Raw genomic sequence first — 12314 nt, 5'->3', positions numbered from 1 at the left:
CTGTTTCCTGTCTTTTGCATGTACCAGAGCAAATGGGAGAAGACCCACATATGGCCTGAAAGAGGAAATGAGAGGTAGTAACCACAAATAATGGCTGTCTAATAAATGCAGCTGATATTTATTGACCCAGTGGGTACCATTTACAGCTCTGTGTTTCCTGTAATATCTAATTTTCACCTTCTGGCTGTCAGCTTCATCCAAAGATAGAGAGAAGCAGGAGGACCCTTAACACCAGTATACAGTGACTAAGGTTACAGTCTTGTTTTGCTTTAGTATCCTTTGGCTGCATGTCGAAAGAATATTTATGAACTCTTGGCAGTAATCAACTCCCCAGTGACAAGTGTATGGTTAACACTGGAATGCGGCTGGGAAGGCACTTGAGCATTATTTTACTGACCCTGGAAATGAGAGTCCTGGCTCATGTGACACCAAGCAATGGAAGCCTTAGTACTGCATAAGAAGGTGGTGGTTACTGTGCATCTGAGAGATGCTCTAGCTTTTAATTGAGTGATAAGTTCCCTGTGGTGATGACCCAAATCCTCTCTTGTTCATCTTGAAATGCAGTGCTTGCTGTTTTCTCATCCACAGTCCTTTCCCACATTTCAAACCCTGTTCACAACAAATAGTCACTTCCGATTTCCCCCCCTATTTTTAAACTTTTCTGGATATCAATAGTGAATTATAAAATGGAATATGATGTTTTGGAGAGAGGACTCTATAAGATGAAGGCACCTGGGTTATCCTCTGCTGGCATGCTGGGGTTTTTTTGTGTATGTGCTTTGCTGCGGTGGGTGGAATAATACTCTTTGTATCATAGCAACTGTTGTATAGCCTCTAACATCAGCTGTAACCAGCACTGGCCCTACCTCCATCCTTTTGAGACCTTCCTCTATAATAAACTAACCCTGAATGGGCCATGACTAAATAGTACTTGAAATCAGTTTTCCATCAACTTAATGGAAACCACGTGCATGAAAATATTTACTGCACTCTAAGTGTTTACAAGTATGCAAGGAAATAGGCAAGCAGGCAGTAGCAGCCCTCAAGCAGCCTCATTTCAGGCATTAGAAAGTCCCAGAACAGCGAACTGGAAACACATTTAGTCACCATGTGCAGTCAGCTCCCAAGCTAAAATTTCTCTTTTTCTCTGCTCAAGTTAAAAACCACACCAATTGCTTCCTTCTACTTTGCAATAGATGAGGCTTCAGCTACATTTTGCAGTTTGGGTTTTTAGTTGCTAGTGGAGTATTTAGTTACTGGTGGGGAATTAGTGAATGGTTATGGACTCACCTACGGTTCACTATTGATGACAGTGAAAATGCTATGCATGAACCTAGAGAGAACAAGAGAGAGAGAGAGTGCTATCTATTTCTTTGGCAGAAGAGTTTGGTCCATAAAATACAACAAATAAACTGCAGTTTTGCCACTCTGTCACCAGTGTGGCCTCATACTAGGCCTTGTGGTACAGCTAGCTCTTGGATTAAATGCTATAAAAACTGTAACTTCAAGGGTTAACAGATTTACAACTTTCATAGCCTCAGGCATTGAAGATGCTTGGTATTACATGCACCAAACAGAGCAGCAATCTTACTTATCAAGATTGAATGTAAATACATGAATGTACATGGTCCATTGGAGTCATTTTAAAAGAAGCCGCTGATTGATTTATATGCAGCACCAAACCATGGTATTTCACAGTATTTCAGTGTTAATATTTTCTGAAGAAGGGTGCATGCACACGGAATCTTATACCAAGAATAAAACTTTTTTGGTCTTAATGGTGCTACTGGACTCAAACTTTGATTTGCTGCTCCAGACCAACATGGCTATCCATCTGAATCTGGTCCTTTCTCTCTTCCCCTCTTGTGCTCCAGTCTCTCCCCCCCCCCCCATAGATTTATGGCAAATCAAAGTTTGTTGTTGCATCCAAACTGGGTAAATTATGGTTTGTGCAGATCATGTTATACCCAGGTCAGCTGTCGAAGCAACCTGTGATTTGCCATGAACCAAAAAGGATTGGTGGGAATCAATACACATGGGGGAGGAGAGTGTATGCAAGCACAAGTGTTGCTCATGTACTGCCAAACTATACTTTGACATTTTATGTAAACTGAGCCACTGCTTTATTTGTACTGTTAGAATGATTGATCTGTTCAACTGCCAGGTTTGATAGCATCTAAACCATATGTTATGTAAGAAAGCATGTTTTGTATCTTTGATCAAAACAAGTTTTCATTACTGAAGCATCAATTTTCATATCTTTTAAAATGAGTGTAACAATTCTAAACCAATTTTCAAAATGTTTTCCCTTTGACCCCTCAGCTGTTCACAAAGACTTAAGAAGAAGAGAAGGTTTTCATACCCAACTTTTCCTTACTTTAAAGAGTCTCAAAGCAGCTTCCAATCACATTCCCTTCCCCCCCTCCCCACAACAGGTACCGCGTGAGGTAGGTGGGGTTGCGAGAGTTCTGAGAGAACTGTGACTGGCCAAGGTCATCCCGTAGGCTTCATATGGAGGAGTGGGGAATCAAACCCAGTTCTCCAGGTTAGACTCTGATGCTTTTAACCACTACACCATGCTGGCTTTAGGACAGAAACAAGTTATCACATTATAACTTTCAAAGCCTAACTTTAGTTGCAAACAGCTTTAGTGACTTTGGACTTGTAGGTGCTAAAGTAAGGCAGAAGGGGCCTTTCTATTACACCACAGTTATTGACATGAATAATATGAGGATTTATGAATAATAATACAGTCTGAGTGGTCTGTTATAATCTTGGAACTGAGTTTCCTGCATAAGATTTCCCCCTTCTGTTCTGAAACCAGGCAGGTGTAAAAATGGCAGACTAAGATGGAATGGGTTTGTCTACCTTAGAGGTTGTTGCCTTTAAGGCAACCTGATCCTTTTTTAAAACTGGAGATGCTGGGGAATGAACCTTCATGCCCAGCTGATACTCTGCCACTGAGCCATGGCCTCTACAACTCCCTATCACTTGGTGAAAAAACTGTCCCTACTAATTTCTTATCTTAACTGAAATGATTTGTAATATACTTGTTATCATTATTAGTTACATTGTAGTGCTTAGAAATAGACTTAGTTGTATATAAAATGTGAATGTCAAGAACTGAATATCTTTGAATATGATGATGATGATGATGCCAGATAATAAATCATTCATTTTTCTTGAAAATACATGGGGAGTTGTTTTGTGTCACATTATTGCCTCCCATCTCCAATCTATATGTGCAGGAGTGATCACAAGCAAGCATGCATAGAAGAAGCAATCATGCATATGGACAAATTAGTGCCAGTTTGCAAGGTGTTCACTTAGGGACGGTAGCTGTCCTTTCAAAACTTTGGCACCAGGGTTGGATGTATATTGTACCCTGTGGATTTGATGGTCTCTTCACTGTTACTTTCCCCACTTGTCCTAGGCTAAATCTAGATTCCTTTTTTTAAAAAAAATAAATAAGTTTTATTATTTTAAATTCCAATACGACTTGAACAAGCAATTGAAAAACATAACCAGAAAATAGTTTACAGAACAATTGAGACTAAAGAAAAAAGGTAACAATACAATCGTGCAAAAATCTAGATTCCTGGTTGCCTTAGCAGAAGGACTGGAAGGAAAATACAGTAGGAAACTGTATCTTCTCCAGGCTCCTTGGAACTTTTAAACAAATGGACACCATCTCCAGACTTGCCAACTGTATCTGCCAGTTCTCGTACTGTCGCCTATGATGCAACACAATTATAAAGGACACATTAAAATAACTCAAAAACTGATTTGGATATGAAGGTGAACAAATTAGAAATTCTAAGGAATTATGAGGAAATAGCAAATTAAGTTGGCAAGAAAAATCCTGACAGTATATTTTGTAAAAACTGACACATTCACTTCTATGGGGAAGAGGAGGAACTAGAAACATGTGATAGGAATGTCTCTACAACTACATGTGGCCTGTAGTAGAGTTGCCAGATCTAACTTTGGGACATGGAATTTGACTGCCATGCTTTTGGAATAGGGTTGCCAGATCCCCCAGTGGAGGCAGGGGTCCCCTGCTGCCAAGGCCTGCCCCCAGCCGCCGATCAGCTGGCCAGTGGGGGGACTTACCAGGAGAAAGAGGAAGGCCCAGGTCATGTTGCCAGCATCACACAAGAAGTGGCATAATCACACCATAGAAGCTGTTTTTACCATAGAGGTTTTGCCCAAATACCAGAGCATCGCCCAGATGTTGCTGGCATGATGATATCACTTCCTGTGTGATACTGACGATGTGACCTGGTCTTCCTCTTTCTCCTGGTATGTTCCTCCCCCCCCCCATCCTCTGCCAGTTACCAGAAGGGACCTGGCAACCCTATTTTGAAAACAATAGTAAGGCACAGGCTTTGATAAAACTGCTTAGAATCCTAATTAAAACAAAGTATCAGCATTCTAATAAGCTTTGTCCATGTTCTTTTAAAAATGCACCATCATCAGGTTTGCAATGGAATCGATTTCAGAAACTAATTACCTCTGGAGCTCCACCATTTTCTTGATTTCCTGTTCTGCAGCTTACCTGATGTTATGGTTTCCAGTACTACATTTTAATAACTTCTGTTTTCAAAATACAAGTAAAAAGAAATCAGCAAATAGTTGAATTTCTGCATTTTTGTAGAGCCAGGAAGGTCAGGCTCCAGTGTGATGCCTACATCTAGCAAAGCTCCTGAGTTCATATGCCACATAATTGGATATGACCTCACAATATTACCAAAATACATTGGAGGTCTTATCTGGCTACTTCCCACACATATTATAGTACCCATTGGACATGTCCCTTAGATGCACACAGATACCGGATGGGTACTCTGTCTATGATTCTGAATGTAATAGAGTAGCTGTATATTCTTTGCCTTGGGTATAAAAAGTACAATAATTACTAGCTACTGGGTTATGAATTATTGCTTTTGCATGTAAAAGAAACAACTGAGCTCTAATTTATGTGCTCTGCATATCACACAGCTCTTTTCCATAGGTCTCCCTGGATAACTGTTCTTAAATAGCAGATTTATTTCACTTTTGCTCGATACTTAAATTTCCTTTCATACTTAGAAATCATAAACCTTTTTTTAAAAAAAATCCTTATACAGTTATAGTGTCTGTGCAGATTTAAACTCCAGTGGATTACTAATTTGTACATAATGGCTCACTGCAAACAAGTCCTTGATCATGCTAGTTCAGAATATTGACAATGGAAGCTTTACAAGGCAAGACTTTATTCTGTAAGATTAAGTAGTTTGTTGATTTTTTTTTACCTTTCTGCAGCTGTACTCCAGTAAGAAATAAAAATAAACTAAATTTCCCAATAAAAATTTCAGTGGGATAACTTTATGTTGCTTTCCTGCCTTGAGAAGCTCAGCTATGCAAAACAGTGACATCAAACTCTTCAAAATGGTCACTTCCAGGTTAGATTACTGCAACTCGCTTTACCCAGGGCTGCCATTGAACCTGACCCCAAAACTGCAGCTAGTGCAAAATACAGCGGCATGCCTATTGACTGTGACATCTATGCAGGCATGCATTCATCCAGTGCTGTGCCAATTGCACTTGCTGCCAAGAGTACTGGATCCAGTTCAAGGTTATGGTAATAACCTTCAGAGCTCTACTCAGCCAGGGACCAACATACCCATTGGACCAACTCTGCCCATATGTGCCCTGAAGAGGTTTTTGCTCAGCCAAACAATATCTTCTGGTAGTCCCCGTCCCAGAAGACATCCATTTTTCTGCCCTGGCTTTGGCCTGGTGGAATATGCTCCCACTGGAGATTAGGGTTCCCAAATCGGGCCGGGGGGCGGGGAATCCCCCGCTTTGATGGCCCGATTTTCGACGGGACAAAAATCGGGCCCGGGGGAAACCCCACCCCCGCGTGCGCATCACCCGGAAGTGACGTCGCACGCTGGGGGCAGGGCCACGTCATTTGAGGGGAAAACAAATGGCGTGGCCCCGCCCCCAGCGTGCGACTTCACTTCCGGGTGATGCGCGCGCACGGCACAGACTCTGGCCGGGAGCCCCCCGCTCCCGGCCAAAAGACATTTGGCAACCCTACTGGAGATCAGGGCCCTGTGGGATTTATTACAGTTCTGCAGGGCCTGTAAAATGGAGCTGTTCTGCCAGGCCTTTGGTTAAGGTGGCGAATGTCCATTTCACCCTGGCCTCCTCTGTTTTCACTGCTCGCATGGTCTGTACTGCTGCAGTGCTATAGTGCCCATTCTGACTAACCCTGCTTATGAGATCAACAAAGCATTACCAGGTAACAGGTTGTGGTATATAACCATTTAACTAGCTTCCTCAGGAGGCACCTGAAATTCCAGATTAGCTGTCATTTTAGATCTGATTAGTAAATTTGTTGTTATTTATTAATCTGATTATTGTTTTTAATGTTTTAATTCAATGTATTCTACGTATTTTATTGACGTGTTGTGACCCACCCTGAGCCTGCTTGGAAGGGAGGGCAAGATATAAATCAAATAAATAAATAATAGCTTTGATCTTTTAAAACTTCTTTTTAGTGGACACATTCCAGAAGTATTCTACACTCCTGGAAAACAACCAAATTCTGACATTATGTGCACTGTTCTAATACAGATATGTCTTGTATTATAAAAACCACAGACCTGGGGGGAAATTGTACAAAGGGAGATTTCATATTTCATGGCTTAATCTCAATATCTGATGTGCTGTGTGTTGACTAATCAAAAGTAAATTTTTCTTTTTAATATAATCACGATGACACATGATTTACTGGAGCTTGTGTAGTTTTCATTTTAATTAAACAAATGTAAAAGTCATGAAAAGGAGAGAGAGGATGGCAAAGACAAATAAAGTGGGGAAAGATAATATAAGAAGCAATTAGGTGTGGAAGACTTAATTCAGTGTAGGTTGTCTTTCTGCCATATGCTAGAAGAAAAAGGTTCTGTCAACACTGAAATATTGTGAAATTATTTTAGAAATGATTGCCTTAATATAGCACCTTTTCATATGCAAAACACCATATTTACAGTAGTTGTTTCAGTTTGGAAAAGAACATACATGATCTGAACATAGCATTTAGTATTATGATCTAGCGTAATTAATATGCTGTTTAGTGTATTATGCATTGCTTGGTTCATTGCAGTTTACAAAACTGAAGATGGATGGAGGTTTTGTGCTGAATGACTTCATTTGTCTCTGATCCATTCACGGTTCATAGTCCTTTATCTGTGCACTAGCAAAGTGTCCAGGGGCATTTACATGAACACATGCAGACAGCTGTTCTCTTCCTGGCTTGTGAATTCCCCACTTAATATGGCTATGTATAGAATGCATAGCCATTCTTCTCATTTTGGGTTATCACTGTTTGAAACCACCCTGCAACTGAACTAATTCTTGTGATTCCTGACAAGAAAAAAGCAGCTATAGTATGTGCTATAGTGGGAATCAGAAGGAATTCTGCAATGAGCCTTATGGATTCACCTTCCACACAGATGCATCCTAGGATTACTGTAAGGTGTGTGGGAACATTCTGTCTATTTACACAGAACAGATGGGGTTCTGTAATATAACACTGCAGGTCCACACTCAATGGGTCCAATCAAAGCCTCAAATAAAATTGTTCCAGTCTTAATGTTACTGGGATACCCGCTTTTGTATTTGGAGCATGTTCTGTTTATAATAAGAATCCTGTGGCTGTTGGATTGAGGTCTCTGGAATCTGATGATGAGGTTTAAAACTGAATTTTAAGCCTTCTACTTAAAATTAAAATTGAGCTGCGGTGGCTCAAGTGGTTAAGACGCTGAACTGCAGGCTGTGGAAGGTCAGTAGTTCAGCAGTTCGAGACCCGGGTGCCGCATGATGGAGTGAGCTCCCGTCTCTAGTTCCAGCTCCTGCCAACCTAGCAGTTCGAAAGCAAGAAATTGCAAGTAGATAAATAGGTACCACTTTGGTGGGAAGGTAACAGCGTTCCGTGCACCTTGGTGTTTAGTCATGCTGGCCACATGACCACGGAAACATCTTCGGACAGCGCTGGCTCTTCGGCTTTGAAACGGAGATGAGCACCGCAACCCTAGAGTCGGATTCGACTGGCTTTCGAGCCAGGGAACCTTTACCTTTACCTTACTTTAATGGAACCCTTTGCATGTCATTTTGTCTGCTAAAGAGGTCTGTATCTGTGCAGCTTGCTACAGAGAAGCTCAGGGCATTTTTGAGGATGCACTAACAATTGTGTTGGCAGCCCCAGAGACCAAGATGAAGAGGGCTGTGAAGAGGACTCTTTCCTTCTTCCTCCCTGGTGTTTTGAATAATACTAACCTAAAAGCTAGGGCTCCTAGGAAATACAGAATACTTGCGTCTATGACTGTACAAACAGGGACCTGTGAGAATTTATTTGTTATTTAAAGTCTGCCTTTCTCACTTGGACTCAAGGCAGATTACACAGAGTGAGTCAATACAATTGACAGGTGAGACATTCAATACATAATGCAATAGGATTAGGGTTGTAGAACCTACTAGAAGTCTAAACAGAGAACTAATTCAAAGCATAAGTATTAACATGGCACATTAAATGATCCAGAATTCCATAGTGGGATCCTAGTTTCACCAAGCTATACACAATTGTATAAACCACAGTTTGTAATAATTTTTCCATGTAACTTTGTGAATCATTTAGTACCATGCAACTCTATTGCCTGCATAGAAAAGGTCTCTTGAATAATTCAGTTTAGCATAGCTTGTCGAAAGTCATGAGGGTAGGGTTGCCAGGTTCCTGCAGGCAACCAGTGGGGGATGTGGGGGACTTACCCGGAGTGGGAGGGAGGCCCAGCCAATATTGCAGCAACATGTATATGTCACTTCCAGCTTGACCGTGAAGTGACATCATCACACAGTGATGTTGGGGGCAACACTCTGGTATCTGGACAAAAACTCTATCATAAATTTGGCTTCTACCATATAGTTTTGGCCCATATACCAGAGCATGGTCCAGCTTCCCTGAAATGTTGATGTCACTTTCGGGTCACATTGGAAGTGAGGTAGAGACATCACTGCAACGTTGACTAGGCCTCCTCTTTTTCTGGATAAACCCCCCCCAGCTGGCTAGCTGATTGGCAGTGGAGCAGTGGGGCCTGGTGGTGGGGGGACCCTGGCAACCCTACATGAGAGTGGGGTCTTCCGGACCTCCTCAGGCAGGATGTTCCACAAAGTGGGGGCATGTGCCTTCACCTGTCGTTAGTCCTCCCCCAGCAACATCCATTGATTTTGGTGGCTGCTGAGAGTCATGCTGGCCTCCAGCTCCCTCCCAGATGAAGTGTCACATCTACTCAGTGCATGCATCTTCTAGCTGCTGCCATCCAACCTTTTTCACTCCCAATAGTGTCCACTAATTGGGGGGCTACTGAGCATCAGAGTGACTGTAGGGTCCCTTCCAGCCCAGATATTGCTGATTTTCATTGCCCATGTCCTCTGGACATGGTCTCCTTTCCCTCCCAGCAGCCCTCTCCTCAGCAATGCGTATTGGAGGTTGTTAGAAAACTTCCAAGATGATGGTTGAACTCATGACATGGCATCTCAATATTCCTTTTTTCCCTTTATTTTTGTAAATCTCTGTCATGCCCTGCCTTTCAGAATGTCCTGCAAACCTGAGGGTACATTAAGGTTTTGGGGGAAAAAACCCAACTTCTCTACATTGCCTTGTTCTGCTTACTTTTCTGTCACTGTGGCCTTGTTCTGTCTATTTTTCTATCTGCATTTTTTGCTATGGTCAGAGTTAGTCATAATGATTTGTCCCTTAGAACTTTTCCAAAGTATGTAGGCACCCTAGAAGACTAGATCTCCCACGGTTCTTGGTGCCTCAGACACTAGTATTTCAGGTACTGGGAAGGAGCATGGGAAACAGCAATAAAATGGAAAGGGGGGGGGGAGGTTTTCTTCAATTTGTATTATGTTCTGAGATGAATAAGGGGCCTCACCCTCATTTAGGAATATGGCTAAGCATTAGAAACCTGCATTCTAAATCATCATCACCCAAATTTTGGCAGCATCATTTATTAATATACATAATTCTTAAAATGAAAGCTGAAAGAGGAAATTGGATCTGTCTTCCTAATAAAGCTACACATTGGCCCTGTCCACACGAGGGGTTTTGGGCCGGGAGTGGGCTGGATCGGGGCCGGAGCAAACGGGCGTGATCCCACTGCAACATCTGGGCAGCGTTGTGCACCCATCCCCGATCCGTCCCTTCCCCCCAAAAAACGCATCAAAAATGAACCACCTACGGAGGTGGTTCATCAACGCCGGCTGTGGGATCGCCGGCCCGTCTTTCTGCCGGCGCATCCCCGGCTCCTGCCTGAACTGCGCATGCTCAGACATGTGCAGTTCGGCAGTTTCCCGTTCCCCTTTATCGCTTCCCCCGGCATCTGATCGTGCCGGGGAGGGAATGCGCTGTGGCTCAGGGGATCAATGTGATCCCGCCGCGGCGTGTTTCTTTTGGTGTGGCTTTCAGAAGCCGCACTTCAGCCCGTCCCTTTCCGCCCCGTGTGGCAGGGGCCATTGTAACCCTAAAGTATGTCTTTTTGGTGCATTCCCTATATGACTTGGTGCCTGCTGGAAATTTTTCTAACATCAAAGCACTCTATAGAAGGAAAGCATGTGAAAATATTTTTACATGAAGAATTCTTTTGTAAAAATCTTCATTCTGTGCAATTGTTGCACCAGAAACATTGCATAGTATGAGATGTGTGTATGCTACATAAACAGTTATCCTCTGAGACCACTATTCGATATTCAGGTTCTTAAAGTCTTTCTAAATAAATTGACTTCTCATATCTCCTGTAAGGCTTTCTTACATATGAAGCTGCTGCAGCCCAAATAACCAAGAGGTTTTTTGCGACCTTAAAGATGAATGAATTGATTGTGGCATGCAGATATACAAAGTTTGCCTCAATTTGTGATGCTTTAGCTCTGAACTTTCACCTAGCTAAGGAAATAATTTTTTAAAAACTACCAACCACCATATTTTGCCAGTTTAATTACAGTTACATCTTTTAAGCGACAGTTTTAAAATTCCATGGATGAATATGCTTGAAGTGTGTGACATTTTGTCTGACAGTCTTATTAAATCATGTTCTCCATTGCTTTTGCTGTTCACGAATCTCTGTCTTAATGCCCAAAGCTTCCTCTGAATAGCAGTGTGTTAAATTACACTTTCTCTTATTTTACATAGCAAATTATTGATGTTCATTTTCTGGTTCATGTATGTGATGCTACAAGTATTCTGTAACACTGTATTTGCCCCCTGAGCCAGAAATAATGAGACAGACAACTGTTTGGAATTCAAACAAGGGCCACTTTATTAACTATTTATTTTGCATAATAAATCAACAGCAAGGGAACTAAGTGGGAGCAGAACAGGCCAGGCAGGTGTCACTCCAGCCAACCTCCTTGCCTAGATGTATGGGCAAGTCACTAGCCCCAGTCTAAGGCCAAGTCTCTGGCCCGCGACCGGCAGCCCAGCGCACAGGTCACCCCCCAGGAGCGCCTACCCCTGAAGCCCTACAGCCTCAGGGAGGAGCTTACCCAAGAGGCTCCCTGAGGTGGTCACCATTCCCAGCCCTAAGCCCTACAACCCTGGGGCCGTTCCTGATGACCCCCTGGTCCCCAACTGGAACTGGCTGAAAGGCCCAGGTCGTTACCCCCAAGGTGGATAACCAAGACCTGCGGGGGAGGCGCCAGCCTTTACCCAAACAACAATGGGAGAAGTCTGGGCCACCTCATGCCTCTCCTCCCTAACCATTCAACACGGGCCCACCCGCTGAGGCCCAGCTGTGATCCCACAGGGGTCCTCCTGGTGCGACGGGGGCCTAGAAGAGCATGCTGTGGCCACAGACCAGAACGCCTTGCCTCACCGGCCTGCCAATTCAAACTTGCTCTTTCAAACACCTGAACTCAAAACTTGCTCTTTCGAACATAACTCTTATATGTGTGGGAACGCCAGTGGCCGATAGTCTGAATATCAGTGGGAGAATACCCCATGTCTGCTGTGGTGGATGCAGCCCAAATCCTGAAGGAGTGGGATCCGAAACTAAAGGCCCCCAAACCCAGCTCCTTCAGTGCTTTCTGGGTCATAGACCAAAACTGAAACTTGGTAAGGGGGGAACCATCTCTATGGCGAAATAAAATGTCAACCTCCTACCCCCACCAGCCAAGGTAATGCCACAGCACCCATACCGGGCATAGCTCCTGATCAGAGCACTGACCAAGCTCCAGGACCACGCCTTTCCCCCACTGGTTGGTCTTGGAATGCC

General features: G+C 43.1%; 1 protein-coding gene across 1 annotated transcript in view; it reads left to right on the top strand.

Annotated features, from left to right (window-relative positions):
• The window catches only part of DOCK2 (dedicator of cytokinesis 2), a 556464-nt gene that overhangs the window by 282909 nt on the left and 261241 nt on the right, over positions 1–12314 (top strand). The gene's annotated exons all lie outside the window — the stretch shown is intronic.

This window comes from Gekko japonicus, unplaced genomic scaffold (assembly GCF_001447785.1).
Source record: "Gekko japonicus isolate JY-2015 unplaced genomic scaffold, Gekko_japonicus_V1.1 scaffold212, whole genome shotgun sequence".
Classification (NCBI taxonomy): Eukaryota; Metazoa; Chordata; class Lepidosauria; order Squamata; family Gekkonidae; genus Gekko; species Gekko japonicus.
Note: the sequence above shows the minus strand (reverse complement) of the source record. Positions and strands in the feature narration are given on the sequence as shown.